This window comes from Monodelphis domestica, chromosome X, assembly GCF_027887165.1.
Source record: "Monodelphis domestica isolate mMonDom1 chromosome X, mMonDom1.pri, whole genome shotgun sequence".
Lineage (NCBI taxonomy): Eukaryota > Metazoa > Chordata > Mammalia > Didelphimorphia > Didelphidae > Monodelphis > Monodelphis domestica.
The window spans coordinates 32,416,602-32,442,749 of NC_077235.1; the positions used below are offsets into that span (position 1 = coordinate 32,416,602).

Sequence of the window (26,148 nt, forward strand, 5' to 3'; positions counted from 1 at the left end):
TAGTTGATTGAACTGAAGGGGGTTGGACATTTATTTTGAATGTACACTCTTATGCCAAAGGGGACTGCCCCCCTAATTGGTTTTTATCAATGTGCCCAGCAAAACATTGGTTTTGCTTTCTCTCTTCTATTTTCCTCTTATCTCTAATTATTGTAGATTCCTCTTAGAAGGTGCAATATTGTATGCACCTCTAGTTAGAAGATTTTTAGAGGTACAAGATAATTATGTTAAATGATCAATTGGGGAGATTGGTCAACCAAATGATCATCAGGGGGATTGTGAAGATGGGATTAACTCCACCCTACTTATTCTTAGGTTTTTAGCCACCAAGAATGTATATGCCCCCACTTAAGGATTAAGTGGGGGGGAGGGAAGGTCTATGACCCACATGTGCTGGCGAGTGACAAATCAGAAACAACTGACTGCCCCCTGAGCAGTCCGAGGCCAAGCTTAAGCTGCCATTGGTACATGTAAAGGTGGACCACAGACATAGGAAGTGACACAAAGAACTGCCTTTAAATTTGGTGGTCACTTCCTGTGAGGGGGTCTTCGCCTTTGAACTTGGCCTTGGAAGAGCTCAGGCTTGAGACCTCAGACTGCTTCCCTTTGGACTGACACATGGTGAGTGAACAGGGTTGACTCCCTTTCCTTGGCTTTTCTGGAGGCACTAGCCTCTGGAGAGGCCCCTTGTCTTGGAAGAAGTCTTGTATCTGGAAGCCTTGTTAATCTAATCCTGAATCACTGCCTGGTTTAGACCAGGCCAGAGCAGCTCTCTCTAGCTCTCTCTCTCTCTCTCTCTCTCTCTCTCTCTCTCTCTCTCTCTCTCTCTCTCTCTCTCTCTCATTTCCCTTACTGTCTCTCTATTTGTAAATAAACTACCATGAAAGCCATTCTGATTTGAACAATTCAGTGGAATTTAGTAATTAAATTCCTGGAGACCATACTCTCAAATATTCAGTCCAACCATAATTTCTCCCCCTCGATTTGTAGTGGATGAACAAATTGTGATATTTGATGGTGATGGAATACTATTGTGCTATAAGGAATGATGAACTGCTTGATTTCTATAAGAACTAGAAAGACCTACATGAACTGATGCAGAGTGAAATGAGCAGAACCAGGAGAACACTGTACACAGTAATTGAAATATTGTGTGACCATCAAATGTAATAGACTTTATTACTAATGGCAATGCAATGATCCAGGACAACTCTGAGGGACTTATAAGAAAGAACACTATTCACATCAAGAAAAAGAACTGTGGGAGTAGAAATGCAGAAGAAAAACATGTGATTCATCACTTGTTTATATGGGCATAGGATTTGGTGTTTTGGTTTTAAAATATTTCTCTATTATAAAAATAAGTAATATGGAAATGGGTATTGATTGATAATGCATGTATAACCCAGCGGAATTGCTTGTCAGCTCCAGGAGTGGGGAGGGGAGAGGAGAGGAAGAGAATATGAATTATATAATCAAGGGGAACTACTTAAAAATAAATAAAATTTTTATAAACCATTCTACAATATCCTAATGAAAGGGTGCCAGAAATCAATGCTACTTCTGAAATGAGGGTTAACACAAATGCTAATGTCAGGTCCTAAACATAAAGAAAATGACTTTCTATTTAGAGCGAAAAGAGAGTTGGGAGGTAGTTTAACCCATACACTCATTTTGTAGATGGAGGAATGGAAATTAAAGGTCTTGCCCATGGTCACACAGGTTGCAAATGGCCAATCTTAGATTTGCACCCAAATCCTCCGATTCCAAATCCAGCCTTTTACTGTACATCTAACAGAAAAAACAATAACCACTAACTAAATATAAAAGACAACTGTTTGTACTAGCAACACATTAAAAATGATGTAGAGCACAGCACAAAGCTTACTTTAAAACCTTAGAAACATAGAGCATATAGTGTATAGGGTAACTCTTATATTTCCTTAAAATAACTGGAAAATAGCCATTCTGGGGGGGCAATTTGGAACCATGCCCAAAGGGCGCTAAAAGACTGCTTGCCCTTTGACCCAGCCATAATACTGCTGGGTTTGTACCCTAAAGAGATAATAAGGAAAAAGACTTGTACAAGAATATTCATAGCTGCGCTCTTTGTGGTGGCAAAAAGATTGGAAAACGAGGGGATGCCCTTCAATTGGGGAATGGCTGAACAAATTGTGGTATATGTTGGTGATGGAATACTATTGTGCTCAAAGGAATAATAAAGTGGAGGAATTCCATGGAGACTGGAACGACCTCCAGGAATTGAGAGAGTGAAGCGGAGTGAGAGGAGCAGAACCAGGAAAACATTATACACAGAGACTGATACACTGTGGTACAATCGAACGTAACAGAATTCTCCACTAGTGGAAATGCAGTGAACCTGAGCAATTTGGAGGTATCTACAAGAAAGAACACTATCCACATTCAGAGGAAACACTGTGGGAGTAAAAACACCCAAGAAAAACAACTGCTTGATTACATGGGTCTAGGGGACATGGTTGTGGATATAGACTCTAAATGATCATCCTAGTGCAAACATCAACAATATGGAAATAGGTTATGATCAAGGACACACATAATACCCGGTGAAATTGTGCATTGGCTATGGGAAGGTGTGGGGGAGGGGAGGGAGGAATAGAATATGATTCTTGTAACCAAGGAATAATGTTCTAAATTGACTAAGTAAAATTAAAAAAAAAAAGAATCTTCCAGTCTAATGGAAGTGACAACATGAACATATAGGAATATACAAAACACATGTGAAGAAGGTATGCAGTAACCTTAGAGAAGGGGAATGAAGGAGAAAGAGCCAGTAAAGATCTCATGTAGGAGGCACTTGTGCTGCATCTTGAAGGATTCTAAGAGGTGGGTGTGAGAAAGAAGATCATTCTAAGCATGGGGATACCCAGTGCAGAATATAAAGATAAAAGATATATCATATAACTATTAACAGCAAGAATCAGTCTGATTAGACTTCAGGGTACATAGAGGGGATTGATGTGAGGCTGTGAAGAGTTTTAGATATTTGATCCTACGGTTAATGGAGAGCCACTGGAATATAGTGAGTAGAGAAGAATTATGATCAGACTTGTGTAAAGGTCATTTTGGAAAATGTTTAATTACTGGCTAATTAAACAAATGATCAAAGGATATGAAATCAATTTTCATATGAAGAAATCAAAACTATCAGTATTCATATAAAAATGTCCTAAATCACTCTTGAGAGAGAAATGTAAATTAAAACAATGCTGAGGTACCACCTTACACCTATCAAATTGGCCAATAGGATAGTAAAGGAAAGTGATAAAAGTTGGAGGGAATGTCGGTGGAATTGTGAACTGATCCAACCATTCTGAAGGGCAATCTGGAACTATGTTCAAAGCACTACAAAACTGTACATGCTCTTTGATCCTATAATAACACTACTGGGTCTGAATCCCAAAGAGATCTTTTAAAAAGGGAAAGGTCCTATTTGTACAAAAATATGCATAGCATCTCTTTTTGTAGTGGCAAAGAATTAGAAATTGAGGGGATGTCCACAAATTGGGGAATGGCTGGACAAATTGTGGTACATGTTGGTGATGGAATACTACTGTACTATAAGAAATGATAAGCAATATGATTTCAGAAAAATCTAGAAAGATGTGCATGAACTGATGCAGGGTAAAATAAGCAGAACTGGGAGTACATTGTTCACAATAACAACAATATTGTATGATGATCAACTGTGAAAGCTTGGCTACTCTCAGCAATACAATCATCCAGAACAATTCTGAAAGACTTATTAAAAAAATGATAAGGGGGCAGCTGGGTAGCTCAGTGGATTGAGAGCTAGGCCTAGAGACGGGAGGTCCTAGGTTCAAATCTGGCCTCAGACACTTCCCAGCTGTGTGACCCTGGGCAAGTCACTTGACCCCCATTGCCTAGCCCTTACCACTCTTCTGCCTTGGAGCCAATACACAGTATTGACTCCAAGACGGAAGGTGAGGGTTTAAAAAAAATGATAGCCACTTCCAGAAAAAGAACTGTTGGAGTCAGATGGAGGTGGACCAAAGCATACTATTGTTCACATTAATTTTGCAGTTTTATTTTGGGGTTTTGATTTGGTATGAATGTGCTCTTACAGCAATGACTAATATAGAAGTGTGTTTTGCATGGTAATACCTGTATGGTCTAAATCAAATTGCTTACCATCTCTAAGTGGGAAGAGGGAAGGAAGGGAAGGAAGGAAATGGTTTGATTCTTATAATTTGGGAAAACACATGTTGAAAATTATTATCACATGTAATTGGGAAAATAAAATATCTTTGCATTAAAAAAATAATAACTGGAAAAATCAAGAGGTATTACTGTTCACCAAAAATAGGGGAATTAAGAGGGAAGCTATCCCATTGAAGGCAATTCATAAAAATTCAAAAGCTTGTTGGCTTATATGGATAGAGAGATGAATAAATATGGTAAATAATGTCTAATTTGATCTAAATGAATATATCAATAAATAACTGGCTTTTGGCATTTTCAATAAAAATCCCACCAGATTTCTTCATAAAATTGAGCACATGATTAAAAGATTTTATTGGGCAAAACAAAAAAGTCAAAATGAACAGAAAATCATTCATGGAAATAAAAGAAAATGATGAATTGATTCTTGAATTTTAAGTCTTATATGAAGTCATTCTTTTGACCATATGGCATTTGTACCACATAAGAAATCAAGAGATACATGGAAGTGGAAATAAGCCAGTGGCCAGTGATGATCATTAATAAAAACCATCTTGGGAAAAGTAAAACTAATCCATTAAGTAAACTGGCTTGGCAAAGCTGAACAGTTGTTCTAAGAACAGCATTAAGAATCCTCAGGGGGGCAGCTGGATGACTCAGTGGATTGAGAGCCAGGCCTAGAGATGGGAGGTCCTGGGTTCCAATCTGGCCTTAGACACTTCCCAGCTGTGTGACCCTGGGCAAGTCACTTGACCCCCATTGCCTAGCCCTGACCACTCATCTGTCTTGCAGCCAATACACAGTATTGACTCTAAGACGGAAGGTGAGGGTTTAAAAAAAAATAAGAAAGAATCCTCAGCCATCCTGTGGAGAATACAGGAAAGTTTTGGCTATGTGTGTGGGCCAAATCTTTTGGATTAGTAAGGTAACTATAACTCAAATCATATTGGATACCAGCCTTTAAAAAACTGACCATTCTGAATGGCAAACTTTCTAAAATGAACACTAAAATGGAGCATGCTACATACAAGTCTTTTCTAGAGGACTCTGTTTCTGTACTGGGGGAGCACAAGATATCACCAGGCCTATTAAACCGTGTGGGGTTGACTGTCTACAGTTAAGTGGCTCCGCAGGACATCTGTGAGTATATGAGTCTGTTTTTCTGTTTCTTCCCTCATTGGCACTGGCACTGGCACTTCACTCAGTGTGGTGGCTTCTAACAGGGCCCACCTCCATTGTGATCTGCTGAGGGCGGGAAAAATAGCCAATCCAGCTAATCTGAAGTGTGTGTAAATCAAGACTATATGACTAAAGAGGTTCTCAGTGAGTAGCTGAAGGGATCATCCTCTGAGGAGAGAAGAAAATGCAGGGATTTTGTCGTAACTGTTGGGCTGCCTGGAAATCACCTTTATTTATTTGCTGGTTCTCAGCTTTGTTCCAGAAAGACGAAGCTGACAGTCAGTTGCATTTCAGGGAAGCAAGATATTACTGTACATTAACCTACATACAGTATAATCAACAGCCACGTTATCAAAATGACTCTGAGATCTCTGGAGTATCAAGACAACAGAAGCCCAGAAAAAAGGTAAGGGCAGAGAAAACAGCTTTACCTTCATTATTTAAAAGTCAGAAATAGAAGAAAATATTGCAACATGCAACAAATGACACAAAATAGTTAAGAGCAATTTGTGAGAATATACAAAGTTTACAAGCTCTGCCAGAAAATGAAAAAGGTCTACAAAGAATAATACAAAACCAAAAGGGCAGAATGTAGAACGAATTAACACTGATTCCAAGCAGGACTGCATTTGTTCAGTCACCTTAATCTCAGAAGCAGTTGTAGATTCAGTGTTGGTTTTCGTTGACAAGCTGATGGAATGTATATAGTCTCTACCAAAAAGAGAAAAATGAGGAGGCATCACTGGGAACAACCAACAAGCAGGATGATGTGATCACAACAAGAATTGGCAGGGGGAGGAATTAACAACAACAAAGTGGAATTTGATGCAAATTAAAAAATTCAGAAGAGGTTCACATCCAAAAACTGGGCAAGGAATGAGCACTACTTTCACAACCAAAGACACAGTCTTGCTTTCCACTAACCTGCTGAGCAGCTATAAGTAAAAGGAAAAATAGTAATTGCTGGAGACAATCAGGTCAAATTCTCAACTAGTGAAGAGCCTGGAAAGGAACAGAGATACAGAAGTGATGAGTGGCAGGTGCATAAAACCCTAAATAAGGTCCTGTCCAATGGCAGAACAAATATTAGAACAACAGCCGCTGTCAGCAAACAGATTGTGGCACGATGAGAAGATAATCAATCAAATAGGATTTTTAGTGGAGACCCTGACAGAGTTGTTGAGAGTGGGGGGGGGGGCTGTGTGCAAAAACATGAAAAATGAAAATTCAGAGAAACAGTATGAAAGAGAGCCACGTTTCCAAAATAGATGAAAATAAATCTCTACCTGAAAAAGAGTCTCAAAAGTTGTTTAGAAGAAAAGATATTTTTGTAAGCTTAAGGTGGAGATGATTCACTATTGCCTGAAAAAATGCCCTCCTGGGTAGTGGTGTTCTCCCAGACTCTAGATAATGATGTGCCCCCAAATGGGATGGTTCATCCCCTTTGCAAAAGCACATGACAACTTCAAAGTTCAGTACTTGCTAGACTCAAAAAGGGCTTGAGAAGCTCTGCTAGACAAGGCTAAAGCTCTTTCTTTTTCAAAAAGAAACACTAGTTCAGGGAGCGCTTTCCTTGACAATGCTAGGAGCTACAGAAAATAAGGAGGAAGGAGCTTCAAACAACACTGAACTTCAGAACACTGGTTCTGTGTACATGTTCTGAAACAATTATTTTACTCTAAGTTAAGAGCATAAAGTTACTTTGTTCTTCTAAACTTTTGATTTCATTAGTTCCAGGAAGAAACTTTCTCTACTAATGCTGATCAGGAACTGTTCTACAATGTAGAATCTCAGGGAGTTGCCTAGGGACATTAAAAGGTTCAGTGACTTGCCCAGGGGCACAGAGCTAGTATACTGATTTGAACATAGAGACATGATTTGAACTCAGGTCTTTCTGACTTTGAGAATAGTTCTCCATCCACTAAGGCAGGAACTCTTAACTTAGTGTCTATTGATCCTTTGCCAGATTTCAGGGAGTCCTTGAAGTAAGAAGGGAAAGAAAAATTTTTATTTTCATTCATCTCTAACAGAAATTTACCATTTAAAAATGTCATTCAGATGTAATGGACTTCTCCATTAGTGGCAATGCAGTGATCCTGAATAACCCAGAAGGATCTATAAGAAAGAAAACTATCCACATCCAGAGGAAACACTGTGGAAGCAGAAACACAGAAGAAAAACAACTGCTTGACTACATGGGTCGAAGGGGATATGGTCGGGGATGTAGACTCTAAAGGAACATCCTAGTGCAGACACCAACAGCATGGAAATAGGTTCTGATCAAGGACACAAGTAATACCCAATGAAATTGCACGTTGGCTGTGGGAAGAACAGGTGGAGGGGAGGGAGGGAAATAATGTGATTCTTGTAACCAAGGAATAATGTTCTAAATTGACTAATTAAATGTCATTCAGAGCCTGCAAAGATATTAAATTCTGTGCCCAATTTCCTGTCAATAATAATGAGGACACTTGATATTTACAGACTATTTTACCAACCTTGAGACAGGGTAGAGTAGTGGCTAGAGAGCTGGCCTCAGAGTCAGGGAAGTCTAGGGTCATGTCCTGCCTTTGCCACATATTAGCTGTGTGAAAGTGGGCAAGCCATTTTATGTGATTTAATCAGTGTTTTAGGACTGACCAACCTCACTTCTCAGGCCCTGGAAATGTTACGATGATGCTAAGGCACAGAGGAGGCACTGGCCTGTTTGGGTACAAGGAACTGCCTTACTGGAGTTGAAATGAAATACCAAATCTAATCCCTAACCCTGGTCCACCTTACCTAGGTTATCTCAGATGACCCTCCCAGCAGCCTAAGAGAGAGCTAACCTCTAATATCATTGTCCTCATTCTATGCAGAAGGAAACTCAGACTCTAAGACTAAGTTGCCTCTGGTAAAATTGGTAACCAGTGTGTGGAAGGTTAAGGACTCAATTCCATATTTGAGTCAAATGGTCTTTCAAAAGAACATATAATTTATTCTCTGCACATCAGAGTAGAGGTTGAATAAATTGAGGATCTTTGGAGCTTAGTAAGACAGGCCTGAAACTATATCTGAGTAGGGTTTTTGGCTGTATATAAAGATTGTTTTAAAAATAAGTGTTTGGCAAAACTGTTGAAGCATACCTTTTTTGTCAGTCAATCAATGAGTCAGTCACCTATAACGTACCAGACACTGTACTAAGCTTCTGAAAGAGAAACTAAAACATGTAAAAAGAATTCTACCGTTCCTCTGATTTAACCAAGATTGGGTGACCATGAAGAAGCCACTGAACTTCTCTGGGCCTCAATTTCCTCACCTGTAAAATGAAGGGGCTAGACTAGATGGCCCCTAAGGTCCCTTCCAGCTTCAAATCTATGATTCTCTGATCCCAACTGAGGTATGAGACACCTGGCTGCAGGCAGATCACCTAAGAGAAAATAGATTGGTTCTTGATGGTAACCCAAAGATAAAATGACAAGAAAATATTCTAGGCCCACTCAGCCCTTCCCTTCACATCATCTCAAGTCATCTAGGGTCCACATTGCGCAAAACCTTCTTCTATGACACCTGAGAGTACAAGAAAGGGAACAGTGGGTCCAAGATTTTCTAAAGCACAAACATGGAGAGCATAGAAAAAGCAACCCTGAGAGTGAGTGTCCTCACCCTTGGACTGCTCAGATTAAAAGAAAGTCAAAAGAGACAAGGAAAAAAAAAAAGAGGCTGAAATGTGAGGCGGGCACTGGCTCCTGATCCTGGAGCCATGCTTTGATGGTGCATTGAGAAGCAGACAAAGGCTGGGAGGAAGAAAATTCTTTGGTTTTGCTCCCATGGACAACGCCACATGACCTATGGAACAATCATAGCATATGATAAGCAAAGGTTCCAAAAGAACTGAATCCAAAGTTTTAAGTCCTGGGAGGGATGGGAAAGTTATTAACAAGCTTGTCTAAACAGATTTCAAATTGAGAAATGCCATAGAGATAATGGTCCCTAACCTTTTCAAACATAAGGATCCCCTTATAAAGCCCCCAATTTTCACAGCCCTACATGTGACAGTAGCTATGCTAGCAGTATTCAGTGACTAATATCCTCTATGAAAGCTACTACAAATTCAGAGGTGCTTTTAAATCACTTTACCTTTAATCTACCAAAGTAGCATCTCTACACATGCAGAGCTATAGAGAAAACAACAATGGTCAGGTGACCACAAGGATTTAAGGAACCCCACCCCCACCCCATGTCATAGCCCAAATGCTTTTGAAGACATTACCAAGGAATTGTGATCAGCATTTCAGACCATAAAGGCCTTGAGACAACATCCAGGGTTCTCTTGGGAGAGAAGTCTTGTGGCCAGATCACACCTGGCCCTGTTTCTAGCTCATTTCCTCACAATAATTTCAAAAGTTGATAATAGGGTCAATCTGCAACTATTAGGGAAAAGTCAGCTATGGCTCACTCTACCTAGAAAGAAATTTTCAAGAGCAAGACTAAATTATTCATTAAACAAATATGATAATGATGCCATAAGGAAAATCTATTGCCAGTAAATTATTGCCTATTATTTAAATAAAGAATTCGGCTTTTAAAGCAACAGAATTTCTGCTGATAGGAAATAAAAATATTTTCTTCCTTTGCACTAATTCTAAAATTTTAAATGGGGGAAGGTTTGGAGAAAATGAAAAAGTAGGAAAGCTCCTTCTTTTCTAGTCTATGACTAAAAAGAAAGGCAAAGAATAAATTAGTCAAATTATCATAGCATTTCAATCCCACATATTGATTTGACCAAAAATCTCCATTTAGTGTTGGCTTACTATTAGATTAAAAAGTAGATTAAATGGGGGCAGTTAGTTGGCTCAGTGGATTGTCTTGTGTTCAAATCTGGCCTTAGATACTTCCCATCTGTGAGACACGTAACACCCATTGCCTAACCCTTACTGCTCTTCTGCTTTGGAACCAATACACAGTATTGATTCTAAGATGGAAGGTCAGGGTTTTTTTTAAGCAAATTAAAAATAACTTTACAGTTCTGAAGTGATCATGCTTATCTTTAAAATATGCATTTCCATTATTGAAGAAAAAACCGTGCACAAGATTTAAAAGAACTGTGTGTGAGTTTTGCTTCTGCCACTAACTGCTTTACCTGGAACAAATCATCTAATTTGGGGGGGGGGGGCCTCAGTTTCCTCATCTATAAAAATGGGACAGTGATAACTACTGGTCTCACTTTTTCTTTCCTTTATTTTTTTTGGCTATTCAACATTGGCTCAGATATTTATTTTAATCAAAGGAAAGTTTTCTTTACATAGCTGATATTTTCAGGGAAGTCTTGATTCTCTCCTTCCCATGCCAATACTACCTCCCTCCCCAATCCTTTAGCTTCTTTTTCCAGATTACATGTCTCTACAATTTTTCTTAAGGGAAAGACCAACTCCAGACGCATAAGATGTTAGAAAACATTCTTTACAAGTCTGAGAGAATCAGTTAAATAAGTGATATTAATCAGTGTTGGCTGGGGATTTGGGGGTGGAGTTATTGTCCATTTAATATAGGGTGGTAAAAAAAAAGAAAAAATTGTCCTAATTATCCAGGCTGAATTACAGATGTCTCATCTCCCAATAACTTCATCAGGATCTATTTAATTAGCTTCTCTTGACAAAGAAGATAAATCATCTTTTATTTTCTCTGCTATAATAGGTGATATGAAATATTAAAATTTGTAATATGTCTCCTAAAAATGAATAGCAGCACCTATATGGAAGGAGAAGACAGTGTTGATGATATCACATCTTCTGATTTTTAAAACTGGTTCTAAAAAAGTTTCCTTTATGCTTTTTGTTTCCATACCACTCATTTCCTGCTAGTCTTCCCTGATGGAACCCAAAGAAAACCAGTTCAGGGGCTTCTGCCTTGACTTACAATGATTTAGTGCAAGTCCAAGCCTTCCCATGGGAGATATTATGAAGCTTTGTCAAACTGGGACCTATTCAAAGAACCAGAGTTGTCACTGCAGTAGAAAGTGAGATATCCTAAAGCTGTACTTCAACCTAGGAAATTCATTCCTGTCCTAGAAAGTGCTCAGAGGTCAAGAGTCAGAGCCAATCCAAGAGACCTAGGATCCAACCTTATGCATATCAGGCACCAGGATCCATTTTGTTGTGGTTGTTCAATCATTTCAGTTATGTCTGACTCCTCATGATCCCTTCAGGGGTTTTCTTGGCAAAGTTACTGAGGTAGTTTGCCATTTCTTTCTCCAGTTCATTTTACAAAGGGAGAAACTGAGGCAAACAGGGTGAAGTGACTTGTCCAGGGTCACATGGCTGGGACCCTAGTAAAAATAACTTCTAACCCTAAAATAAGAGAATAGTCATTGATTGATTCAATAAGAAACTGACAATTGAATGATCATATACTGAGTACCTCCTAGGTGCTCTACAGCAAGAGCAAGGAGGCCCACTCTCCTCCCTCAGGGTTCTTACAACCCTATTAAGATGATGCACAGATACAGATTATTTACTGCCTCAGGAAGGGGGAAGGAAAGAGAAAATCTGAATCTTAAAATGTCGTAAAACAATTGTCAAAAATTATTTCTACATGTAATGGAAAAAACAACTCCCATAATACACAAATAAAATGATTAGAAGGCAGTAACAAAAAAAATAACAAGCAAATGAGAGCTAGTGTAAATTTGGGGAAGAGGAGATACTACCACTTAACACTGTATCTTGGAAGAAAAATATTCATGTTATTTCAGGTACTGAAGTGAAAGTGTGTGTGTCCCCTTCTTTCCCCTCCCCTGGCCACTGAGAAATGTTTAACAACTTACTCTCCAGGGGGAAAAAAGGAACACACAACACAGTTTAAAATTTAATCATCATTATCAACATGTTCTCCATCACTTGCTTAACCTAAATGATCAATGAAGCAATAAATCAAACCCTAGTTTGTAGCATTGCCAATTTATGAGGCATAAATGCTCATAGAGAAAATTTAACAATTGACTCCCAGGCTGAACTGACTCTAGCACATCCCTGATCATAAAATGATGTTTCTGTGATGGAAAAAAAGGCAGCATGGCATACCAAAAAGGGCCAGGGACCAGGGAACCAGAGCAGATGTTCAAAAGCCATCTTGGACCTTTACTAGCCACATGATCCCCAGCAACTCACTTAACCTTTCTGAAAATGTTTCCTCACCTGTAAAATGGAGGTAACACAACTGGTATTAGCTTTCTCATAACAGTGTTGGAAGGGATGCACTTTGTAAATCCTGGCATGTGGCCAAAAATGTCAGGCGTCAATAAACAAGCAAGTCTTGATTAGGCACTTACTGTGGGACAAAAGGAAGAGGTCTTTGCCTTGAAGCGCTTGATTCTAGCCACATACACACACACACGAGAACATTTAAAATACAGACAAGGGAAGGGGGGGCACCAAAGGCTTCCCAGAGAGGTCTTCTTGAGCTGGGCTCCAAGGAGGCTGGAGAGTCTACGAGATGGCTGGGGGCCAGATCCCGTTCCCTCCCCAAGTCCCGGAGGGGCCATAACTAAGAAGGCTCCCCAGGCACTTGGATACAATCCATTACTGGGATCTTCCTAATCGTCAGCTCAGCCCCTAGTTAGCAGCCAGACAGCACTCTCGCCTCCAACAGGAAGAGGTGAGCGTGCATCCGGCAGGTGTCCAGCGTTTGTCTTTGTGCCAACCTATCCTAAACAGAGAACTGGAAGGGCCCCTCCCTTCCAGGGCGGGGAGATGCCGTGGCCATGGTTACACAGGTAGCGAGCCAGCGGCAGAGCCAGGGCGCCTGGTCCCTCCCCCTCGCCCCTCCAAGAGGCTAGGATCCCGGATGAGGGATGATAGGCAGGGGATGCGGAGGCTGGCCTGAGAGGGCACTGGGCAGGTTGGGGAAGTCAGAGGCTGTCAGATAACAGCTCATAGGGATGTCCACGAAGCTGAAGGTTACAAAGCGCTGATCTAGAACAGGCGGCCCCTCAATTTTACAGAAAAGGAAAGGCGCCGGAAGCAAGGTTACGAGATGATAAAGATAGTAACTGTCAGAGGCGGGATATGAATTCAAGTGCTGACATACCCGAGCCCTTTCCCCACATTCCGCTAGATGTCTGTCCCCACACCAGCGAGGGACAAGTAAGTAATACAAGCTCATCCCATTTTACAGATGGGGAAACTGAAGCTGGCTAAGGAGACTTTAGTGAACGGTCCCTAAATTCAGCGCTCTCAAGGGTACCCCGCCCCTCCTCCCCACAGCCCTCGGGAGCCGGGCTCCAGCACCCAGCACTTACCGAGCCCAGAGCTGGTGCTGTCGTGGCAGGAAGTACCCCCAATGGCCTGAGAGCCGAGGAAGCCTCTAGCCCCTTGCCTGGAGCTTCCGGGACCCCTCTATGATGTCTTGGAGGTCTGCACATCTCAGTGGCCCAGCTCCCCACCCAACCTGGGGAGTGGGGAGGGGAGGGGAGGGGAAAGGGGCCACGATAAGGGGAGGCCCCAGAGGAGGGGCGGGGCACCCGGACCCGGAGGACTAGGATGGAGGATGGAGGGAGGAACTAGAAAGAGGGGAAAGGCGATTCCCTGGGTGCCCAGGGCCACAGCCGGGCGGAAAGACCTCCGGATTCTAATCAATGTGGCAAGCCTGAGGTGAACCACCTCCTCTCTCCTCCTTTGGACAGAAGTGGAGAGCGCCAGGTGCTGAATAAGGCATACCTGCCAGACAGCGCCTCACTGTACAGCATTGCTAGGAGCTCAGAGGAGAGGAAGTCCTCAAACAGCAGCCTGGGTCTCTGGGCACCTCTTTGAGCCTCAGGCTTTTCATCCGGAAAGGGGGGATATAATTAAAGCAGCCACTGAATCCGGCTGCTGCTGTACGGTAGTCTGCCAATCGCTCTCTGCTGGAGCCATGGATCTTTCTAGGAGGAGAGACGTCACAACAAGGAGCCTCAATTAAGGAGCCTTTATTAAGGGTGGAGAAGAGAGAGGAGGGACAGTGCTTTGGGGTGCAGGAAGCTATTGTTGCTACTCCCTAGGGAGGGAGGGGGGAGCAGCAGCAAGCAGAGGAGCTCCCTGAATGGGGCCGGGGCAGAGGGGAGTGAGAGTCACCACTGGGAAGAGGGAAGCTGGAGCTGGACCCTCAGGTTGTTCACACGCAAATCAGGAAGGAGGCTGAAGGGGATCCCAGGTTTAGGGACTAGTCCAAGGCAACAGAATGAATGGTCCATCAGCTTTGGGGGTCGCCATGCTCTTCCATCCACTCCATCCCCATCCAGGAAAACCTCAAGCTGCCCAGACACATCTGCCTCCTTCCCATCTTGTACTTATCAAGTTGCTTCCTTGCCCCTCTAGGCCTTTGTATGTGGCATGTCTGCAATTCATTAGGAATTACAGAGGGCTTGCCAATCTGCTCTACTGGAGGAAGTTTTCACACCATGAGATCCCTAGCACTCAAATAATTAATGATGATTCTCATCATAGCTAACTTTATAGAGTGCTTACTATGTGCCAGGCACTGCGCTAAGTGCTTTACAATTATACTTTCATTTGATGGAGTGGGTATAATTATCCCCATTCTACAGATGTGCAAATTGAGGCAAAGAGTAATTAAGTCACTTGCTTACTTACTTACTCACACAGCTAGTGAGTGTCTGAGGCGACATTTGAACCCAGGCCTCCCTGACTCTAGAGCCAGCAGTTTATCCACTGTACTTCACAGGGAGAAGAAAAAAAAACTTAAATCAGCACAGTAATAACAAGCTCACAAGAACAAAAACAGAAAAATTGACTTAAAGGATTTAGATACAAATGCCAGCCTATGAAGACCCGGCCTACCATCTCTTTAAGCCAGGCCACCTCTTGAAATCTTTGGAGTCAACTGGCTAAAATGAAAACACAAAAATTCCAGATTCCTAATAGGTCCACTGGCTCAGCTAGACCTGACCAGCAGACTTACAGGGACCTAAGCTGGCCACTTTACTGGCACATGGAAGGTAGCTATGAGTTGGATCTCAAATAGGTCTGCTAGCTCCAACCTCCTTCTTACTTGGGATTCTTGAGGATAGAAATGGACTCTCGTCAAGTTTGGCTGGACAGTGGGAGCTCTGGGCAAATGGACTGCAAGAGGGGACAATTGGGTTGCCCTGACAGAAGGCAGCCCCATTAAAGAGGTCATTCCACTCATTCAGTCTCTAGTCGATTAAAAGTTCAGATTCTTTTCAGATAGATTGCTGCCTAGATGTGATTCCTGACCATCTGATACTTGTGTCAAGGGGCAGATTTCAAGAAACCTAGGAAGAGTTTTTTTTAACTGATGCAGAGGAAATTATGCAAAACCAGAACACAGATGAAAACAACTTTGAAAGACTAAGAACCCAGGTCAATGCATGGAACAGTCATGATTCCAAAATACTGAGGATGACACTTGCTTCCCAAATCCTGGGAACTAGAAGTGCACAATTAAGAAAGTTTTCTGACAGTCAATAGGTGAATTAATTTTAATTGATTATACTCATTTGTTACAAGGGAGGGCTTTTTTGGGGGAAAGGGAAGAGAGCTATCAAGGGGCAGTTATAGTGATGCAAAAAATCCAACAAGTGTCAAGGAAACATTAAACATACTCCAAAAAGAGCTGGAAGTTCAGAGAGGAACACAGACAAGCAGAACAGTACTGATACAATGTGAAAAAAAAAACAGACAATACATAATATTCATGGTCTCATACAACCTTCTTTTTCTGTCCTTTGTCTATGAAAATGTTTGTTTCTCATAATAACAATAATTTTTAAATATGGAGCATTCTTTCATTAGAGGTGATGGACTACAAACACAAAACGAGGCACATACAGACCAACATGGTTGGCTAACAGGTGAATTTCCCCCCTTAATTGTATTTCTGTTGCTGCAAGGAAGAACTAGAGAGAAGTGACAGCAAAAGGGAACAAAACTATATCAAAGAGACATTCCTTGGTAAAAGGAGAATTCATTTCAGGAAATATGGTCATCAAGGAAAGGCCCCCTTCTTCCCTGAGGACAGAGACATCCCTGCCAGGTTGGAACCATTAGCACAACTGGTCAGGGAGTCCCGCCACCTGACAGTCCTAGAGAAACTGAATCTCTGACAATGCTTTTCCTGGATTCCTCATGGAGCTGTTGGTTTACACTGGCCACATCACTACCCTGTTTTCCTGTCAAAATCCTTTTCATAAGCACTTGCTATGTTGATGAGTTAATTTTACAAGCATTACCCCTTTACTTTACCTGACACCAATGGGTTTTATGATCTTGTCAAGTCACACTTCTCCATATATGGGTTTTCTCTACTATAAAATGATGGGGTGGAGATGATCTCTAAAGTCCCTCCCAGTTCTATAATTCTATTACCTTGTGATTTAAATTTCATCCAAATATGATCCTGGGCAAGCCAAAATCAGGATGATAACAGCACCTATCTCACAAGGTTGTTGTGAAGATCAAAAGTCATCATCTATAAGATTAGATAAGAGATACCTTAAAGGATTCTAGAAATATAAAGTATTCTAGATCTTCTATGTACCCATATCTGGTCATGTTATCTCCCCATTCAAATGTAAGCTCCAAGAGAACAGGAAATGTTTTATTTTTGGATTTACATGTTCAGCACCTGGCACTTAAAAGTAGGCACTTAAAAAATGCTTGCTGACCAACTCCTCCTAGAAGGCTTTTCCTACCAATAGCTGAATGGACTGTTAGCTGAGACAGCGGAAAATGGTGCTTTCTTGCCTTGAGTGTGAAGCTCTCAGCTCCTATTTTAGAACTGGGAGGGATGACAGATTACATTTGGGGCACATATCCCCATGTCAAATAGCCTCACCAAGCAGCAAAATTTAGATTTGAGAAGATAAGAAGCAATATGTTATCTTATTGATTACAAGAGAAAGGACATGATGAAAGTTGGATTTTTAGGAACCTTAGATTGGACAGTGTATGCAGGACAGAAAGGAGTAGGAAGAGGGGGAAAAGACTAGATGCAAAGAGACTTAGTTATGTGTTAAGAATCGTTCTATAGGGTTAGCTATGTGGCTTAGTGGATAGAGTGCCAGCCTTGAGAAAGGAAGTTCCGAGTTCAAATTTGGTCTCAGACACTTCCTAATTGTGTGACCCTGGGCAAGTCACTTAGCTCCAATTGCCTAGACCTTACCATTCTTCTGCCTTGGAACTAATACTTAGTAACCATTCTAAGACAAAAGGTACAGGTTTTAAAAAAAGGAATTACTCTATGGAGAGAAAAGAGGGAATCCCAAAGACATCATTTAAACCATTCCCTAAAGGTGAATCAACATTAGATAGTTGGCATTAGAAAGCATGATGAGAACCCTATTTTTCAAAAGGTGGCAAACATTTATGGAAATAGACTCCATTGTGGATTGTCAGAGATATAACAAAGCCAAAAAGCCTCTTGTGCATGTAAAATATTCAAAAGGTCACCCATTGATGTAATTTTTATGATGCTAAGTAAGTCCTAAAGTCTTCTCATTGAAGATTTTCTCCACATTCATTGCATCCATAAGGTTTCTCTACATCATGAATTGTCTGATGACCAAAAAAAAAAAAAAAAGCTTTTTGATTGAAGGCTTTTCCACACAAGACATTTATTGTGGTTTTTCTCCACTATAAGTTCTCCGATGTTCAAGAAGTACAAAGGTCTGCCTAAAGAATTTCCCACATTTGTTGCATTCATAAGATTTCTCGCCACTATAAATTCTGCAATAATTGACTAAGATTGTGTGTCCACCAAAGGCTTTTTGACATTGAGTAAGAAGACAACAACTGCATTCATAGGGTTTCAGTACACTATGAATTTTCTGAAGACAAATAAGATCTGAGTTCCTACCAAAACCTTACTCAGAACATTCATAGTCCTTCCCTTCACTAAGAATTCTCCAGTGTCTTCTAAGACTTAAAAGACCCCTGAAGGCTTTCCCAATTTCATATGATTTCTCTCCACTGTGAATTTGTGCATAGTTCAGTGTTTAATAAAATATGATTGGCCCCTAAAGGCTTTTCCATATTCACTAAATCCATAGATTTTCTTTCCACTGTGAATTCTCTGGGGTTGAACAAAATGTGATTTCCTACTGAAGGCCCTGCCTTTAGACTTTCCCACATTCATAATAGCATGGGACTCCGGGTTTCCTTTTTTTTTTTGTACATCCTAACCTCCACAGGTATTAAAGCAGGAAAATTCCTTTCCTTCCTTACATTCTTGTAGTGCTGAGGAAAAGGTGACTCTGGGCATCAGAGACTCATGACAAGGGAAGACCCCCGAAAGGAATGTAAAACTGAGACTTGAACTCAAACTAATTTCTACCTGCCTCAGTCTCCCTAAATTTTAATCTTTACAGGAATCTTCTCCTTTGATTCTCCCCTAGATTTTGAGATGGACACAGATATACATCTTCTGGTTATCTACTTGTCCCCTAAACTATGCCAGTCACCCCTTGTGTCTTTGGGACACAAACCCCAGTCAGATAACAAACATCCCCCAGTCCTGCCTAACCTCATTCTATTCCCCCATTCCTGGTCACCAAGCCCCTGTTGTCAAAAGATATAAAAGATCCAGAACACATCTCCTGGGGGAGACAGTGACCATTCTTGTGCCTGTCCTCCCAGCCATTTCAACATGAATTCCAAATTAATAAATTTCTCTTTTTATTTCTAAGCTAAGTTATGGAGTCTTGCATTCTTGCAAAGGGTACTGTCCCAAACCCCAAGGGTTCAACTCAAGCTCCCCACAACAATTACATTCATAGGACTGTTCTCCTTTATATATACTCTCATTTGCCATAATGTCAGAATTTTGGACATATGCTTCCCCTAGTAGATTTCTTTCTGACAGGATGTATCTGTTCTAGAATAAAGTTTAGGATTCTTTCAAAGTCTCTCTCCTCTATGAAGCATTCCTGTCGGCAACAGTCATATACCTGAAACCTGTCTCTATGGAAAGATTATGTGCCATCTCCACTTGAAAGTGTTTTCCTGTTGTCTTTCTGTCACGATCTTCTCCTTTTTCCTCTTTTGGTGTCCGGCTGATAGGATCTGCTTTGAATGAACCTTCTTCAAAAATTTCATCCTTTGGAACTTATTCTCTATTTTCAATCTCAGGCCTATTATCTTAAATTATTAAGAGCAAGAATACTACTGTCACCTTTCTGCTGTTCTGGAAGAAGGGAATCAGTTCATCTGAAACAAAGGGTCAGGGACCTTCAAATTGCCTATTAGATATATAAAGCTTCACAGCTTTATATGTATACCTTCAAAACCAGAAGGAGGGGACAGGAATAAAGGAAAAAACGGTGATCAACAAAACAGACTATCTTTGACATCAGTGTATTACAACAATGACCAATATGGAAATGTGTTTTGCATGATAATAAAAATAAAATTTTTTAAAATGTGATCAAAGTAGTGATGACATGCAAAGAGGGATGGTGCTTGGCACAAAGAAGACAAGGTAAGGATTAGCTGGAGGTGGGATTTTAGGGAATATGGGAATGACAGACAGCAAAACTAAGAAGATATAGTTTAAGTTTAGAAGAGAAGTGGAGCAAATAATGGAGTTGGGAAAGGAGATTATCGAGGGATAAAAAAGGGAAGGTCAGTTTTTCCCTATTAGGGTCCAGAGTACCTACCACTTCAAGAATCTACTGGACTGAGCTCTGGGAAACCACTGAGGTGGAGTCAAGATGACGGAATAGAGGCAGCGAAAGTTCAGATCTCTGAAAACCCTTCCTTACCGATTACAAACTAAGTGCTCGTAGGGGACTGAAAATCAAATCTAACAACAAGACAGAGCCAAGGAACCCTCCTGTTGGACTCAACTTGAAAGGTACACCCACAAAAGCCAGAATTCAAGAACACTTGGGTTTAAGGGGAAGGAAGAAGGAAGGTCCTGGGACCTCTCCCCCACCTAGAACGCTAATCCTCCAGCAGCATCTGGAACCTCTGGGCGGGCAAAGGTGCTGGTCTGGAGGGAGTACCTTGAGGGTAAAGCTGTGCCAGGCTCAGAGCGGGCAAAGGTGCTGGTCTGGAGGGAGTACCTTGAGGGTAAAGCTGTGCCAGGCTCAGAGCGTTGAACACAGGCGGTGGGAAAGCAGTTGGAGAAGAGCAGAGTGCAGAGCGGGAAGCCTAGTTGCAGCAGGGGAGACACTCCATATTGCCCTCCCCTTCCTGAAGTTTTGGCCTCAGGGCACATACAGCTCAACCCAGCTGGACTTAATCCCATCAAAGCCTTAAGAGGGCAGGGAAGTTCAAGCTCCAACACCCTTCCCCACAGACCGAACTGAGAGATTTGCTGACAAAGCTCCAAGGGGGGAGGCTAACAGAAAAGCCCAAAACCATAAAAAAATGAGAGGAGCAACAGCAGGGAGTAAAGAAGGGGTAAATATGAGCAAACAACAAACAACAAAAAGAAAAAAGAAATTACAATCGACAGCTTCTGTACAGGCAATGAACAAAGAGCAAATGGAATAGAGAAGGATGAGGGAACATCAAGCAAAAAAAAACAAACAGAAAACCCAGTGAATTGGTTACAGGTTTTGGAAGAACTCAAAATACAATTCAAAACACAATCAAGAGAGGCTGAAGACAACTGGGAAAAAAAACTTAAGAAGTAAGATAAGTCATCTGGAAACAGAGGCACTTGAACTAAAATGAGAAAACAGTGTCTTGAAAGCCAAAATTAAACAGCTTGAAAATGAGGCAAAGGAGATGAAAGATGACCTCCAAAGAAAATCAGACCAGAAGGAGAAGGATGACCAAAAAGCCAGGGATGAAATCCAGTTTTAAAAAAACAAAATACAACAACTAGAAGCAAGCGACTTCACAAGGCAGCAGAACACTATAAAACAAAATCAAAAGAATGAAAAAATTGAGGAAAATATGAAGCACCTCATTCACAAAACAGAAGATTTAGAAAATCGTTCCAGGAGAGACAAGGTAAGAATCATTGGTCTACCGGAAGACCATGACAAAAGAAAAAGCCTGGACATCATACTACAGGAAATTATCCAATAATCCACTGGACTTACTACCACATGACACCTTACCCCAATGACCTCTGCACCTGTGGCATCCGGATCCTCCCAAGATAAATCCCACTCCCATCTCTTATAAGTAATGTAAAAATGGAGACTTGAACTCTGGACTCCAATCCCCAGGAGTCCTTGCTAGCTCCCAGAATGCCCTCTAATCTCACTGAGATTTCCACCTGGGCAAGGTCAAAAATTTCTATTTAACCTGGCTGTAAAGGCTACTGGGTGTCTTTTCCTACTTCAGCTTCTGAGCACATGCAGCTTTCCACCTAGCAGGCAAGATGTGAGTGGTCGTGAATAGGCTCTCTGGGCCTAGCACGTGCCTTTCTTACTTGTATTTTCCTAAATTCCTTATCTTAAATAAACCTCTAAAAATATAATACTCCTTGCAGAGAGAAACTAATGTTTACCTGCCTCAGTTTCCCCTAAATTTTAATCATAACAGTTGAATTTTAACTGTTATAGTTAATCAATCTGTGGTTCATTTCATCTTTCTACAATGTTGACTAAGACTTGAAAACTCCTTGCAGATTTTCTCACATTCATTATTATATTCAAAAGGTTTTTCTCCAAATCAACCAATTACCCATTTCCTAAGGTAAGACACTGGGAGTAAGCAAAGTTGGCATCTGATTTCTCTTTACCTTTGAGACTTGCTGTATACAACAGTGCTTTGCAGGATTTAGGTATATTTGGTGAGACAGCTAATTTTGATAAATAGCTTCTTTCTCTGGGGAATTACTAATCAAAGAATAACTGCAATATGAAGGAAAGGTAGAGGAAGTGAAAAGAAGTCCCCCTCAGTACAGGAAATATGAGAGAATAACTACTATGGTTGAGGGAAGAGATAACCACAAGAAGAGAAGGAAAAAGCCCTAATCCTCTCCTCTACTTGCTTTCTCTTTTCCCCTCTTTCCCTCCCTCTTCCCCTCTTTTTTCTCTTTCACCTCTCTCACTGTCTCTCTCCTCTCTGTCTTTTATTCTCTCTCTCTCTCTCATTCTTTTTCTTTCTCTTTCCTTCTCCCTCTCTCCTGAGTTGTCTTATGGCACTAATCACCTGGACTGACCAATAGAGACAAAACAGCTATGACTTCACTCAATAAAGGAAAAGTTACTCATTCCTGACTCATATGGTTGCTTATCTCTCCATCATTCATCACCAAGAATTTCTCCAATCTTGGTCCCAGGCAGAGCTGACACCCACAGCCACTTCCCTTTGCTCCAGGTGATAAAACATAGTCAGGCTAGGAAAATGGAAATATTGCTCTTGGGAAAGGAAGATAATGATGATGGCCAAGAGAACTTTGGACACCAAGCTAAACTCTCAGTTATGGCCCCAGAGTTTTCAGGGATGGTGGCATAAACACAGTTTATAGAAGATATCAGGTCATGCTGGGGAAAAGAAGTGAAGGCCCCTTCTAAAGGGGCCTCAGCAAGCATGCAGGGATGATTGATTAGATATTCCCAAGCAGTCTATGATTTGGACAGTGAAGTGTAATTTATTTCTTTGCTCCTAAAGCAAAGGATTCTGATCCTTTTTGTGTCATGGATTCCTGTGAAAACCCAAGGACTTCTCAAAAGTATACAGCACTACAAAGGAAACCAATTATAATGAAATACAGTTTCCAGGAGCCATCAAAGAACACACTGTTTGACACAGTCACACGTGGAAACTTGGGATTGCAAAGCAGTCTAATTACACACCTCCTATCTCCAAGCCTAACTCTCCATGTACTGCACCCCTGTGTTCATGTTTTCAGTCTTCAACCCTTCTGTTCTTCCCTTACCTTCATCTATGCCTTTGGCCACATCCTTTCCCAACTCTTACAGAATTCAAACATTTTTGCCTCTTTTCCAGAATCCCCAATTACTCCTGACTCCTCATTGGATCTTTCCTTCTACCTTCATATCTAGGCACATGTCTCTAAACCCTACTGCCACCTCGAATACCTTTCCCATTTTTTCTACACTTTTCAAACAACTGACTGGTATTTCTCCCTGGTACTCAAGTTTTCTTGAACTACCTTCAAAGGCCACATATGTCACCAGTCACTGCCAAGTCCAGTGGCCCTTTTCTCTATTTCCCCTCCATTTCTGAGCCACTGCAGTATTCTGTATCTGAAGCAATCCAGACCAGCCATCAGAAGAAGATATACCTCCACCAATGTGATAGTAAAGGAAAATGATAAATGTTGGAGGGGATATGGCAAAATTGGAACACTAATGCATTGCTGGTAGAGTTGTGAAGTGATCCAACCACTCTGGAGGGCAATTTGGAATTGTGGCCAAAGAGCTATAAAAGAATGCATGCCTTCTGATCCAGTAATATCACTATGAAATCTGTATCCCAAAGAGATTTTTAAAAATGAGAAAGGACTTGTTTATACGAAAGTATTTATAGTTGCTCTCTTTGTGATGGCAAATAATTGGAAACTAAAGGGATATCCCTTAATTGGGACATGACTAAAAAAATTGTGGCATATTACCATAATGGAATACTACTGTGATATAAGGAAAGATGAACAAGATGATTTCAGAAAGATCTGGCAAAACCTACACAAACTAATGCAGAATGAAATAATGAGAAGCAGGAGACCATTATATACAGGAATTAAAACATTGTGGAACAATCAAATGTGACAGACTTTGCTACTAACAGCAATACCATGATCCAGGACAATTCTTAGGGACTTGTGACAAAGAATGCTATCCACCCACAGAAAGAACTGTTGGAATAAGCACATTCCATATGGATGGAAGCATATGATTTATCACTTGTTTATTTGGGTATATGTTTTAGAGTTTTGGTTTTATAAGATTATTCACTTACAAAAATGAATAATATGGAAACATGTTCTGAGTGATTAAAAAGTTGATGGGGGGGGGGGGAAGGGGGAAGGGGGAAGATGCAGCTCCAGCTTGGTCCCTGTCTGGTCCTCGCCAATTCTCTTTAACTATTTTCCTAGTAAGTCTTGAGTTCCTCAGACAGAAACTAGAAATGATAATACTAATAAGATTATTATATATAAATATATATATATAAAATAATATATATATTATATGTATATATATATATTATAAAAATATATAAAATAAATAAAATAAAATAAATATATATAAATATATATAAAATTAAGTGTGGTTGGGGAAAAAATGGTTTATCAATCATAAAGCATTATACCAATGGGAAGCATTAACATCTTATCCAACACTTTCTTCTAAACCCAAATTAAACTAATGACAGCCAGCCTTTATATTGGGATATCCTATAAAGAGCCTAAGTCACAGCTTGCAAGGAATTTCCCATTTAGTCAGCTTCTCATTTTCCTCCCAGCCTTTAACTGGATATCCCTTAAAGTAAGCCTTCTCTCTGTTATTCTCCCTTTACATACTGTCCCTGAGAGGACTCACAGTTTCCCATGATTCCAAGGTATTTCCTCCCTCACTTGTAGGTCCTCCCTTTCTTCCCCACCTTCCTTCTAGCTGAAGGACATGTCCAACTGCCTTTGGACAATTCTTTGTGATGCCATTACCTGAAATTCAACATTCCTAAAACTCAAATTTATTGCCTTCCCATCCAGCTCCACTATCCCTTCAACTCTCATCTGTGCCAAGAACACAACCATTGGCCCAACCATCTAGGTATGAAACCAGTGAAGCATTCTTGATTTTTCCTTCTTTCCTTCCTGGTATTCAATCATCAAGTCCCACTGCTTTTTCTTCCAAATTCCCCTTATGTCCATCCTTCTCCATTCACATTGTCATTACCCTGGTCCAAGCCTTCAGCATCTCCAAGTTTTCCTGTTTCGATTCAACCTACAGAGTGCTGATGCTTTATTCGCTAAAACTTGAGGGTTTCTAGAATAACAATAATAAGTATTTTAAAGCATTTCAAAGTTTGTAAAATTAAATCATTTACTCTCATTTGAATAACATAGAAAGCACTCAGAAAGCATAAGTAACTACATAGAGTTCAGTCTTCCAGCCACACACTGAACAATCTCTCTATGTATAAGGATACCACAGGATGGCCTACGGATATTTCTTAGGGTCTGTGTGCACTTTAATACTTGAGAAGAAAAAGGGAAGAGGCAGCTCCTACAAATAAACTAATTTAAGGTAAGCCAATGGAGGAAAAAGGGAAAGGAATAATAAGCATTTCTGTAGCAACTGCAACATGCCAGGAACTATGCTAAGACCTTTATAAAGACTACATCATGTGATCATCCCAACAATCATGTGAGTTAGGGGATGTTATTAGCTCCATTTTACAGCTGAGGCAACTAAGGCAGTGTGAAAGAGAATTCTTTACTCTATTGTCTATCCTGAGTTAACACTAATTTAAGTACCTCACTAGATTGTGAAGACTGGATTAATAATCCTTTGTCTACCTTTTGATTGAATCAACACAATCTTGAACTAGGTGGAGGAGCTGCAAACTACTTAGTGAATTCATACCCTCAGAAACTCAATCAATTGGGATGAGTATTCACCTCTCCAGAAGGTGAAAATTCACACCCTTAGATGAGAACTTAACCTTCAGAAGGTGAGAACTTAAGCATATGAAAGTGAGAAGTCAATCCTACAGACACTGTCCCCCTGGGCAGTGCTAGACAATTTGGAAACTGTGATTGGCCCCTGTGAAGAGAGGAAGGGACAAGGAGCCATGAAATCCTTTGGCTTGAGGGAGATTGTCT

At 40.7% G+C, this 26,148-nt stretch overlaps 1 protein-coding gene across 5 annotated transcripts in view; it reads right to left on the bottom strand.

Annotated features, from left to right (window-relative positions):
- ZNF275 (zinc finger protein 275) overlaps positions 1 to 26,148 on the bottom strand; it is a 90,651-nt gene that overhangs the window by 43,329 nt on the left and 21,174 nt on the right. The window contains exon 1 of one of the 5 annotated variants that reach the window (XR_001625485.2): positions 13,679 to 14,150. The exons of the other annotated variants lie outside the window; for them this stretch is intronic. The gene's annotated coding sequence lies outside the window, so the exon portion shown is untranslated. Of the gene's footprint in view, positions 1 to 13,678; positions 14,151 to 26,148 lie in introns of those variants that run through there. 5 annotated transcript variants of the gene reach the window in all.